The 13,398-nt window shown below is 45.9% G+C and overlaps 1 protein-coding gene across 2 annotated transcripts in view; it reads left to right on the plus strand.

Annotated features, from left to right (window-relative positions):
* The window catches only part of LITAF (lipopolysaccharide induced TNF factor), a 111,388-nt gene that overhangs the window by 5,058 nt on the left and 92,932 nt on the right, over positions 1–13,398 (plus strand). The window contains exon 2 of one of the 2 annotated variants that reach the window (XM_081256613.1): positions 6,446–6,559. The exons of the other annotated variant lie outside the window; for it this stretch is intronic. The gene's annotated coding sequence lies outside the window, so the exon portion shown is untranslated. The remainder of the gene's footprint in view (positions 1–6,445; positions 6,560–13,398) is intronic. 2 annotated transcript variants of the gene reach the window in all.

Raw genomic sequence — 13,398 nt, forward strand, 5'->3', positions numbered from 1 at the left:
ACTCCAGCCCCTGCCTCTGTCTTCACATGCCTTCTCCTCTATGTGTCATCACCTCTTCTTTTTTCCCCCAACATTATTGAGGAATAATTGCCAAATATGATTTAAAGTGTACAGTGTGATACTTTGATATAATACACATTGCGGAATGACTACCCAGATCAAGATAATTAACATATTCGTCAATTCACATAGTTAACTCCTTGTGTGTGTGTGTGTGTGCATGCACACCTGTGTGCACGTGGTGAGAATGTTTAAGATCCACTCTCAGCAACTTTCAAGTATACAATAATGAATTATTAACTGTAGTCACCACGCTGTACCTTAGATCCTCAGAACTTATTCTTGGAACTTATTCTTGTACGCTTTGACCTACATCTCCTCATTTCCCCCTTCCCCCAGCCCCTGGCAACCACCATTCTACTTTCTGTTTCTATGAAATCAGCTTTCTTTCTTTCTTTTTTTCTCTTTCTATCTCTCTTTCCCTCTTTCTCTCTTTCTTCTCCACATATAAGTGATAACCATACAGTATTTGTCTTTCTCTGTCTGGCTTACTTCACATAACATCTGGTGGAATAATATTACAGTGTGTATGTATGTATGTATATATATATACACATATATATGTGTATGTATATGTATATATACACATATATATGTGTATGTACATATATGCCACATTTTCTTTATTCATTCATCCATTGAAGGACATTTAGGTTGTTTCCATATCTTGGCTATCATGAATAATACGGCAGTAAACATGGGAGTTCAGATATCTCTTCAAGATACTGGTTTCATTTCCTTTGGATATATACCCAGGAGTGAGATTGCTGGATCATATGGTAGTTCTATTTTTAATTTTTTGAGGAGCCTCCATACTGTTTTCCACGGTGGCTGCACCAATTTACATCTCCACCAACAGCGCAAGAGGGTTCCCTGTTCTCCGCACCCTCCCCAACATTTGTTATCGCTTGTCTTTTTGATGATATCCATCCTAACAGGTGTGAGATGATATCTCACTGAGATTTTGATTTGCTTTTCCCTGATGATTAGTGATGTTGAGCACCTTTTCACGTACCTATTGACTATTTGAATGTCTTCTTTGAAAAAATATCTATTTGGGTCCTTTGCCCATTTTAAAAATCGTATTATTTACTTTTTTTTTTTTTTTTTTTGCTATTGAGTTGTGTGAATTCTTTGTATATTTTAGATATCAACCCCTTGTCAGATATATGGTTTGCAAATATTTTCTCCCATTCTGTAGGTTGCCTTTCATTTTGTTGATTGTTTCCTTTGCTGTGCAGAAGCTCTTTAGTTTGATGTAATCCCACTTGTTTATTTTAGTTTTTATTGCCTGTGCTTTTGGGTCTCATCCAGGAAATCATTGCCAAGACCAATGTCAAAGAGCTTTTTCCATATATTTTCTTCTAGGGGTTTTACGGTTTCAGGTCTTACATTTAAGTCTTTGATCCATTTTGAGTTAATTTTTGTGAGTGGTGGAAGACTGGGGTCCAGTTTCATTGTTTGGCATGTGGATATCCAGTTTTCCTAGCACCATTTATTGAAGAGACTGTCCTTTCTCAAACGTTGTGTGTTCTTGTCACCTTGTCAAAAATCAGTTGACTGTATGTCAACTGTATGACATATAGTATGTGTGGATTTATGTCTAGGCTCTCTATTCATTTTTACTGGTCTCTGCACCTAGTTTTATGCCAGTATGTTTTATTATAGCTTTGTAACGTAGCTTGAAATCAGGAAGTGTGATGCCTTCAGCTTTGTTCTTCTTTCTTAAGATTGCTTTGACTATTTGGGATCTTTTGTGGTTCCATACAAATTTTAGGGTAGTTTTTTTAATTTCTGTGAAAAATGCCATGGGAATTTTGATAGGGATTGCATTGAATCTATAGATCACTGTAGATAGTTTGCACATTTTCACAATATTAATTCTTCCAGTCTGAGAACACGAGAGAGCTTTCCATTTATTTGTGTCTTCTTCAATTTCTTTCATCAGGGTTTTGTTTGTTTGTTTTGTCTTATAGTTTTTAGTGTACAGGTCTTTCACCTCCTTGGTTAAATTTATTCCTAAGTATTTTATCGTTTTTTGATGCTATTGTAAATGGGATTGCTTTCTTAATTTCTCTTTCAGATAGTTCATTGTTAGTATATAGAAACACAAATGATTTTTGTACGTTGATTTTGTATCCTGCAACTTTACTGAATTCATTTATTAGTTCTAATGGCTTTTGGATGGAGTCTTTAGGGTTTTCTATACATAAGATCATATCATCTGTGAACAGATAATTTTACTTCTTCCTTTCCAATATGGATGCCTTTTATTTCTTTTGTTTGCCTGATTGTTACGTCTAGGACCTCCTCTTCTTCTTATAAGGACACCATTCATTGGATTTAGGGCCCACTGTAACCCGTAGGACCTCATCTAAACTTAACTAATCACGTTTGCAAAGACCCTATTTCCAAGTAAGGTCACATTTCCAGGTACCAGGGATTAGGACTTCAGTGTTTCTCTTCAGGGACACAATTCAACCCATAACAAAGGGAATCCAGATAACCTAAAAAAGGGTATCAAGCTGTCTGACTCTTATGGGGCTTAATTTCTTTAATAGTCTATGTATAGCTAAGATTGGCCCATATTGAGGTTCAGTTGTTTTAACTGTTGTGTCATATATCCACTAGGTCTGTGTACCATGGCTGACCCATCTGCTGTCCTGTGGGTGGCCTTTTGGGTAGTGTCCAGGTGTCTGCTAATTTACAGTGCTGTTTGGGCATTCTCATAAGTGGCTCTTGGTGCGCGTGCAAGAGTTTCTCTGGGATGTTTACCCAGAAATGGAATCACTGGGACTCAGAATAGGTGAATGTTTCACTTTAGGAGATGATAACAAGGTACTTTATGTAGCAGTTGCACTAATTACACTCCCACCAGTAGCATGTATGATCCACATCCTCTCCGACACTTGGTATTATTAGATTTAAAAATGTTTTCCAGTCGAGTGTGAAGTTGTTGCCTGCTGAGATCTTGATTTGCATTTCTTTTTTTTTTTTTTTTTTTTTTTTTTTGCGGTACGCGGGCCTCTCACTGTTGTGGCCTCTCCTGTTGCGGAGCACAGGCTCCGGACGCGCAGGCTCAGCGGCCATGGCTCACGGGCCCAGCCGCTCCGTGGCATGTGGGATCCTGCGAGACCGGGGCACGAACCCGTGTCCCCTGCATCGGCAGGCGGACTCTCAACCACTGCGCCACCAGGGAAGCCCGATTTGCATTTCTTGATCACTAATGATGCTGAACATCTTTGTCAACACAGGTCTAAAATATATTCACCTATATTTCCTACTAAGGGTTCTGAAGCTTTGGTTTTGACATTTAAGTCCATAATCTATCACCTTTCCATCATTAAGTTCCAAAGGATATTTACCTCTAATTCCTACTAAAAATTTTAAAGTGGTTTTTATTTGTTTGTTTGTTTTTGGCATTTAAGCTGTTAATCTGGAGTTGATTTTTGTGTAAGGAGGGATGGGTCGTATAATCTTAGGAGCTGTTGTAAGGTGACAAGTGTATTTTGGGGACAGTGGGGCAGGATGTTCGACTGGGACTCTTGAGTGTACTGGAAATTGTTCACTGGATGTTGAGTTCAAATTCTGCTCCTCCCATGGACTGCCTTTGCGATCTTATACTTCATCTCCGTGATCCTCGGTTTTCTCATCTGTAAAATGAGAATTATAGCAGATACTGCCCTTGGTTGCCATAAGGATTGCATAAGACAAATTACACAGGAAGCTTCCCACATTGCCGGGTACACAGCATAAGAACACTAACTACCATTTATTGAGTACTTACCATGTGCCAGGTGATGCCAAGCACTTTACATGTGTTATTTACTCATTTAACCCCTGACAACTCCATGAAGTTGATGGTATTTTCCACACTTTACAGATGAGGAAACTGAGTCTCAGATAGGATGAGTGAGTCCCCCAAGAGCACAATGCTAGCATATGTCAGAGGACTTGAACCCTGGCAGTCTGGCTACAGAGCCCTCATCCATCACCACCACACATCAAAGTCATTCCCTCCCTCACTCCCTAACCCTCCAGAATCTAGTCTCTGGGCCCTGCTTCTCCAGGAGGAAGGGTCTAGAGGTTGAAATGAGGAAGTGATAGGCAGTGGGGTTGACCCCTGATTCCCCGGTGGCCCCTGCCTTTGACTCTGAGGCTGGGGAGAGGCTGGGGATGGAGGGGAGAGGCGGGGCCTCCTGGTGGGGAAGTCCATCCATCTTCCCCATCCCCAGAGGTAGTTGGCCGTCACAGTGGATATGAATCACAGGCCACAGTGTTCTCCCCGGCGTCATCCATTATTCACAGCTGCCATCCCGGGCCTAGGGTTGCTTTGGGGTCACACAGGAATTATTCCCAAGGCCCAGCTCTTAGGCGCTTTTATCCACAGCTGAGCCTGACCACAAGCAACTTTCTTCTCTAGACCTGAGGGCAGAGGACTTTCCACCGAGAGGGGACGGAGACTCCAGCATGAGTTACAGGCCTGCGACCCACTGACAGACAAAGCACTTGGGGCTGTGTTTGAGCCCAGCTCTGCCACTTTCCTGTTACCTTCTTGGGGCCTCAATTTCCTTATCTGTAAAATGGGAATAACTGGCCCCACTTTGCTAAAAGATTTAGAAATAATCTACAACTAGATGCATGAGTGGCCCATAGCTGGGCTTGAGCATCAGAGTTGCTATTGTGACATTTGCTTTTTCAGTGATTGTCTCTCAGGCCCTGCTGGGGATGTGGAGATGGTGTGACCCTTTAAAGTTCACCAAGTAATTTTTTTTCAATTTTATTGAAGTATACTTGATTTACAATGTTGTGTTAATTTCTGCTCTATAGCAAAGTGATTCAATTATGTATATGTTCTTTTTCATATTCTTTTCCGTTATGGTTTGTCACAGGATATTGAATATAGTTCCCTGTGCTATACAGTAGGACCTTGTTGTTTATCCATCCTATATATAATAGTTTGCATCTGCTAATCCCCAGCTCCCAATCCTTGCCTCCCCCACCCCCTTCTACCTTGGCAATCACAAGTCTGTTCTCTCTGTCTGTGAGTCTGTTTCTGTTTTGTAGATAGGTTCATTTGTGTTGCATTTTATTTTATTTTTTATTTGTTTATTTATTTTTTTAATATAAATTTATTTATTTGTTTATTTATTTTTGGGTGTGTTGGGTTTTGTTCTGTGCGAGGGCTTTCTCTAGTTGTGGCGAGCAGGGGCCACTCTTCATCGCAGTGCACGGGCCTCCTCACTGTCGTGGCCTCTCTTGTTGCGGAGCACAGGCTCCAGACGCACAGGCTCAGTAGTTGTGGCTCACGGGCCTAGTTGCTCTGCGGCATGTGGCATCTTCCCAGACCAGGGCTCGAACCCATGTCCCCTGCATTGGCAGGCAGATCTCAACCACTGCGCCACCAGGGAAGCCCTGTGTTGCATTTTAGATTCCACATTTAAGTGATATCATATGGTATTTGTCTTTCTCTTTCTGACTTCCTTTGCTTAGTGTGATAATCTCTAGGTCCATCCATGTTGCTGTAAATGGCATTATTTCTTTTTTATGGCTGAGTGTTATTCCATTATATGTAAGTGTGTATGTGTGTATATATATACTACATCTTCTTTATCCATTCATCTGTCAGTGGATATTTAGGTTGTTTCACAATAGCCTTAGTGCTGCTGTGAACATAGGGTTACATTTATCTTTCTGAATTATAGTTTTGTCTGCATATATGCACAGGAGTGGGATTGCTGGATCATATAGCAACTGTATTTTTAGTTTTTCACCAAGTAATTCTCATTTGCATCCAGGATTGAAACCATCGTCTTCACCTTGGACTTCTTAAGAGTGGCCCCTCAACAGACTAAATGCAATGAAGAAATAAAAAATTAGAGAGGAGGGTACCTATAATTCTGTAGCTCTCAACCTGTTGTCCCCAGCATCACCTGGGAGCTTGTTAGAAATGCACATCCTGGGACTTCCCTGATGGTCCAGTGAGTAAGACTCTGTACTCCCAGTGCAGGGGGCCCGGGTTAGACCCCTGGTCGGGGAACTAGAGCCCATGTGCATGCTGCAACTGAAGAGTTTGAATGCCGCAACTAAGAGTCCGCATGCTGCAACTAAGAAGCCCGCATACCGCAACTAAAAGATTGTGCTTGCCCCAACGAAGATCCTGCGTGCCGCAACCAAGACCTGGCGCAGCCAAAATAAAATAAATAAATAAATGTTAATTTTTTAAAAAATGCACATCCTTGGGCCCCACTCAAGCCTGCTGGATCAGGAGCTCTGGGGGTGGAGCCTAGTGAGTTGTGTTTTAACAGTTCCCCTGGGAGAGTCTGGCGCACACACAAGTGTGAGACCCACTGCTCCCTCTCCTTTGCTCACTTTGATGACACAGGTTGCCATGTTGTGAACTGCCACGTTGGAGGGGCCCACGTGGAAAGGAACTGAATGCTGCCAACGTGTACTGAAGGAGCTTGGAAGCTGGATCCTTGCCCAGTCATGCCTGCAGGTGAGACCATAGCCCCACCGACACTTAGATTGCAGGGAGAAACTCTTAAGGGTTCTCACTGGAGGAAGTCACGCCCAGATTCCTGCCCAACAAAAACTATGGGATAATAAATGTTTGTTGTTTTAAGAGCTACGTTCTGTGGAAACTCATTATGCAGCAAATAGATAACTAATATGGTGGATATTGGCAGGAGAGGGAGAGATGGGCGGTGGGAGGGAATAGAAGGATATACTGGAGTAATCTAAAGTCTACTTTAATGTATATGGATAACAGATTCATTTTGCTGTACACCTGCAACTAACACAACATTGTAAATCAACTCTACCCCAATAAAAATTTTAAAATAAAAAAATAAAATAGGAGGACAACAACAACAACAAAATTAAGTCTACAATAAAAGGGGTTTAAGAAACATAAACTGATTTCAATGTGCAGACCTTGTTTGGATCCTGATTGAACATATTAACTGTTTTGTTTTAAGTTGATATTTAGGGGATGTGACCACCAAGGGGATCCTGGATGATATTAAGCTGTTATTGTTCACTTTTATTTGGGGTGATAGTGGTTCTGTGGTTATGTTTTGAAAAAGAGGCTTTGTCTTTCAGAGAAACATATTGAACTAGTTACAGATGAAGTGATACTCTGTTGGGGAATTGCTTTAAAATAGTCAGGGTGGGGAGGGGGTAAATGTGAAAGAAAATGATGAGTTGATGGTTGGAGAGGGGAGGGGACAGTGCTTGGAGGCTCCCTTTACTATTCTCTGTGTTTTTGTATATGTTTGAAATTTTCCATGGTAAAAAGTTTGAAAAAATGGGAATTCCCTGGCTGTCCAGTGGTTAGGACGCTGTGCTTCCACTGCAGGGGGCGTGGGTTCTATCCCTGTTTGGGGAACTAAGATCTTGCATGTCCTGCGGTGTGGCCGAAAAAAATGTTTGAAAAATGGAGTGAGCCCAATGTGCCCATTGTATAGATGGACAAAGCAAACCCCAGGCAGGAGGATTGGAGGGACCTTGGGGGGCACCTTAGGTTGTTGACGCTGGGGGGCTGTCCCTGGGCCCAGCCCTGTGTTTTGTTCATCCTGGGGAGGGGGCTTGTGCAGGAGCCTCTGGGACCTGCTTCCCTGCCTGAGCCTGGGGTGTGGAGAGGAATCTCCCCATCATCCGAGACTCAGCTTTCCGGCAGTTTGTGGCTGACACACCCATCCATCTGAGGGCACCTGGTGGCTGACTGTTATGTGCATACCTGCGAGAGGCATCTTTTATTATTTTTATTTATTTATTTATTTATTTATTTATTTATTTATTTTTGGCTGTGCTGGGTCTTTGTTGCTGCGCGCAGGCTTTCCCTAGTTGTGGTGAGCGGGGACTACTCTTCGTTGCAGTGCACAGGCTTCTCATTGCGGTGGCTTCTCTTCTGGAGCACGGGCTCTAGGCACACAGGCTTCAGTAGTTGTGGCGCACAGGCTCAGTAGTTGTAGCTCGTCAGCTCTAGAGCACAGGCTCAGTAGTTGTGGCACATGGGCTTAGTTACTCTGCGACATGTGGGATCTTCCCGGACCAGGGATCGAACCCCGTGTCCCCTGCACTGGCAGGCGGATTCTTAACCACTGCGCCACCAGGGAAGTCCAAGAGGCATCTTTTAAGTGTATGAGGGCAACTCTTATTTTGTCTTAATATATTAAGTCATCACAAAGGGAGTGTTTGATCGTATTTTATTTTAGATCTCTCATTCTCTCTTTTTTTTTTTTTTGCGGTACGCGGGCCTCTCACTGTTGTGACCTCTCCCGTTGCGGAGCACAGGCTCCGGACGCGCAGGCTCAGTAGCCATGGCTCACGGGCCCAGCCGCTCCGCGGCATGTGGGATCTTCCTGGACTGGGGCACGAACCCGTGTCCCCTGCATTGGCAGGCGGACTCTCAACCACTGCGCCACCAGGGAAGCCCACTCTCTCTTTTTTTAAGAAGATACTTGCTCATGGTAAACTCAAAGGGAATACAGTGCAAAACCAGTCACCCTTCCTCCCGTCTTCCAGTCACTTCCCAAAGACAACTATTTTAATTGATCTCTTCAACAGATACTTATTGAGCACATACTATGTGCCAGGCACTGTGCCAGGCTATGGTGTCAGAAAGTATGATGTTAGCCACCAATGAGAGCTGCACATGAAATTTAAAATTTTCCAAGAGCCACATTTAAAAAGTAAAAAGAAACAGGTGAAATTAATTTTCTTGAAATAATAATATATTTCTTTAACCCAGTATATCCAAACCTAGTATATGGAATCAATACAAAAATTATTAATGAAATTTTAATGATCTTTTCATGGTGTATTAGTTAGCTCAGGCTGCAATAACAAAATACCACAGGTGGGGTGGCTTAAATAACAGAAATTTATTTTCTCACAGTTCTGGAGGCTGGTAGTCCAAGATCAAGGTGCTGGCAGGGTTGGTTTCTTCTGAGGAAGGCCTCTCTCCTTGGCTTGCAGACAGCTGCCTTCTTGCTGTGTCCTCACATGGTCTTTTCTCTGTGTGTGTGGTCCCTGGTTTCTCTCAGTGTCCTAATCTCCTCTTCTTGTAAAGACCCCAGTCAGGTTGGATTAGGGCCCACCCTAATAGCCTCATTTTACCTTAATTACCTCTTTAAATGCCCTGTCTCCAAACACAGTCGTATTCTGAGGAAATGGGGGTTAGGTCTTCAACATATAAATTTGGAAGGGGGGACACAATTCAGTCCATGACACACTGAGTCTTCAAAACCCAATGTGGATTTGATTCACATATCACATCTCAGTTCCGACCAGCCCAGTGTCAAGGGCTCAAGCAACACATGTGGCTGGTGATTGACCCTTTGGACAGCAAAGTTCTGGGTGTGGGAGTCACAACAGCAAACACAACAGGCGGACATTCCTGCCCTCATGGGGCTTCCATTCTACTGGAGGGGATGGACAATAAATACAGAAGTATCATGCATCATATACATTTGGAGAAAACCAGAGGAAAAGGGGAGGAGGTGGGGGTCCAGGTGTGCATGCTTCATCTTCTCTGTGTGTCCTTCCAGAGCTATCCTGTTTGAACGTAGGAGATGGATGGGTGGATGAATGGATGGATGTATGGATGGATAAAGATATATCCCTATTTAAAAAGCACAGATGGTAATATTCTATACATGGTGTTCTATTCTTTGCTTTTCTCACTTGAATATATATCTTGAAATTCACTCCTTATCATCACACATAGACGTGCCTTATTCTTTTTGGTTTACTGACTTTAAAGGATAATTTGAAACATATGAAGACACAGTTCTGCTGAGCCAGAATGACAAGCTGGTGTTTGTTGAGTGCTGACTGTCCTTAGCTCCAGTCACCTCATCTGACCCTCCCCACAACCTCGTAAGGTGGGTGCTGTTTCCAGAAAAGAATTTCAGTTCACAGGCAGCTTTTATAAACAGGTGGATAATAACAACTACTGACTTCAGAGAAATGTCAAGTCCCAGATTGCGGTACTGACAAATGATAGGGTCTGAGAGATCTTCCTGTTGAAGTTAACAGAATAATAAAATTCTAATGTGTAGCATTATTGTTACATTAATATGCATTATCATTATAATATATAGGAATATCTTAATATATTAACCTATTACATTAATATATAATGAAAATAGATATGTAATTTATTGAAAACATTTAATGTATTATATCTATAACAAAATCTATACAGTAATATTTAGAGGAAAAGAAATAATTGAGAGAAAATACTGGGAAAACAACAAAGCCAGGAAGAGCTGAGAGGTTGCTCACGCACAAATTGAGCCTGGAGCCCGCAGGCTCAGGGCTGGCCCTGGGGCTGTGCTTGGGATGAGGTTGTGGATGGGGCCCTGGGGTCCAGGGGTGCAGGCAGGACTCTGCTCCCTTGGATCTCACTCCAGTCAAGGAGAAGCTTCCGGAAGAGAAAGTGGTACCAGGAAGTAAGATGGAACCTGCCTGCCAGCCTCCCCATGTGAGGTGAGAGGTGGGCAAAGGCCACAGCCCACCCTCTGAGCCCCAGAACCCTCTGCACCCGGCAAGGTGCTCCCTCCCGATTATGGGAGTCCTGCACCAGCAGCTCTGTCAGGGCATCCTCAGGGCCTCTTCAAAGACTGGGATTCCAGGCAGTGTGTCTGCCCGACAGAGAACCCCTGTAACTCTGGAACGGGCTGATGGGGTGTGCAGCCATAGGACCTGCCTCAGAACAGAGCCAGCAATCCCCTCAGACAGGGAGTTGATGCTGTTCTGATAGTCGTGAGCCTGATGGGCCCTGTGCTGGAGCCAGACTACCTCACGTAGAACAGGCTCTGCAAGGAACACGTTCTGGGCTCTGAGTCACACAGCCTGTGGGTTCAAGCCCGGCTCTGACTCATCTCAGCTCCAAGACCCCAATCTCCGAGCCTCGATTTCTCTATCTGTAGCATGGACATGGTACACAGGCAGCTGAGCGCTCGGTGAGAACTGGCTGAGAGCGAGGGTTGTGCAAGAAAACGAGAATCATTTCTGAGCAGAGCTGGTGCCTCCTGGGGCTCCCTGGTTCCCAATGCACAGAGGAAAATCCTCCCACACTGCCCTCGGCCCCTGCCAAACCCTGTCCCTGCTGCTCTGGCCCCAGAGAGAGGGAGTTGGAGCTGGTGAGCGTGATTCTGGCAGGTCCTGACCTGTCCTGGGGGGAGACCACAGGGGAGTGAGGCAGGAAGGTAGGTAGCTCTGGGTCCTGAGCATCTCCATCTGCCCTTGTATCCTCCACCCCTTCCTCCCTCTCTGCACTGCAGCCATGCTTAGCCACTGCAGTTCCCTGATGCCTCCTGTCTCCTCCTGTCTCAGGGCCTTTGCACAGGCTGTTCCCACGACTGGGGTTCCCTTCCCCCTCTTTTCTCAGACTTCCACTCGCTGTTCAAGTCTTGAGAAGCCCTCCCTGAGGTCCTGCTCTGTGGCCGCTGCCCAGCCCGGGTCTCACTGTAGTGTGTGGTCCCCAGCAGGCTGAACCCCCTGAGGGCCAGGATCAGGTCTATGCCAGCTTGGTAGCCCAGAGACAGTGGATTCTCAGCGAATGTTTATGGAGAGCAAATGCACGAAGGAACGCGCATGTCTCCGCTGCATCCAGACTTTGATGCACCAGGTGCAGTGCTGAGAGAGGCAGGTAAGAGAAGGTTCCCAGTCTCAGCACATTTCAGTCTAAGGGGAGGCAGACATTAAATGTAATTGTACAGTCACCCTGAACAATCCCCGAAGGCAAATACGGTGCCATGAGAGTGTGTAGAGGGATGCGACCTTGACAGGGACCTGAGGTTTCCTGGAAGACGTGATGTTTGAGGCCTGATCTGAAAGCTGAGCGAGGACAACTGACTGAGCAGAGAGGCAGAAAGATCTTTGCAGGCAGAGGGAACCACATGTGCAAAGGCCCAGTGGTCAAGAAACACCCAAAGGGGAGTAATGTGTGAGACGCTGCTGGCCATGAATGTCGAGGTCGGGGTGGAAAGGTCAGGCAGCAGGGAGGGTGGCTGAGCTTTATCCGCAAAGCAATGCAAGGACATTAAAGGGTTTCATCCTCCCTGGGAAGCTGGGTGGGACCCAAATTAAATTTTAAAGAGCTGGCTGTGTCTTCCTCGTGGAGAACAGATCAGAGGGGCCGGGAGAGCAAGGAGGAGGCCCCTGCAGCCCATGAAGGACTTGGACTGAGGCAGGGATGGTCAGGTGTGGAGGATTTTTAGCAAAGAGCCAGCCCACAGGCCCAGCCGCGGGGGCCTGCAGAGAGAGCAAAGGGGGGATTCAGGGTGAGGCCTGGTGTCCTGCCCTAAGCAGGGCCGGGCCAGCTGGGAGCAGCCTGTTCTCAGGAGGAGGGTCTGACGAGCCTCCGGGGCCCTGGCCACCCACTGGCCACCAACCAGCCAAGAGCCCCCTGGCCAGAGCCACGGGCCTGGGGACACGAGGAGTGCTGACCCTGCCCCCGTGGATGACACATTCCAGGAGACAAGAGTCTTCTACCTCCTTTGAGCCCCGCCCTGCCCTGGAGTTGCTGAGTGACCCATCTCTGGGCTGGAGCCTTGCCTGCCTTGCTGACTGAGAACCAGAGGCTCATTCCCTTCCTTGGGGATCAAGGGCTCCTAGAGGCCTCCTCCCAGGAAGCCCCCACCCAGGCTCAGCCCAGCCCCACCCCTGGGAATGTCGATTAGACCACTCAGGATGCACATGCCAAGTTCTGGGGACAGAGCATGAACAAGGAGACAAGATCCCTGCCCGCAGGGGCCTGACAGTCTAGAGGGGGAGGCCAGGAACATGAAAACACATTGATAAATACATCATGAAATGTAACTTCAGAGACAGATAAATGCTCTAACAGTGATGTGATAGAGACTCGGGGAGGGTGGGCTGGGGGCCACGTGAGGGGGGGTCAGGGTGATGCCTCATCTGAGGATGCAAAGAAGACGGTCATGGAAACGCATTGTTTGAGGGTGGGGGGAGAACAGTCAAGGCAAAGGCTTGAGGGGAGACCAGAGAGGCCAGGGGGTCTGGGAGGGAAAGAAGTGGTGGGAGAAGGGGACCAAGGGGTGGACCAGGCCTGGATGGCACTTGTGAGCATGGCACTGGGGAGGCCTGGCAGGTTTCAGGCAGGGGTGATGGGCTCCATGCCCCTGACCTACCAGAATCTCCCTTCTTGCTCAGCCTGGAAACCCCCTTACCCGTAGTTCCCTATTTTAGCCCTTTCTAGCCACTCTGCTTCCTTCACCCCCATTACAGGTACTCCCTGGGCTGGAATTTCCCCAAGATGTGCAGCCAGGGAGGGGAACTAACACCCATCATTGTCAAGGCCACCGT

The sequence above is a fragment of the Mesoplodon bidens genome (assembly GCF_964165515.1).
Source record: "Mesoplodon bidens genome assembly, chromosome: 15".
Classification (NCBI taxonomy): Eukaryota; Metazoa; Chordata; class Mammalia; order Artiodactyla; family Ziphiidae; genus Mesoplodon; species Mesoplodon bidens.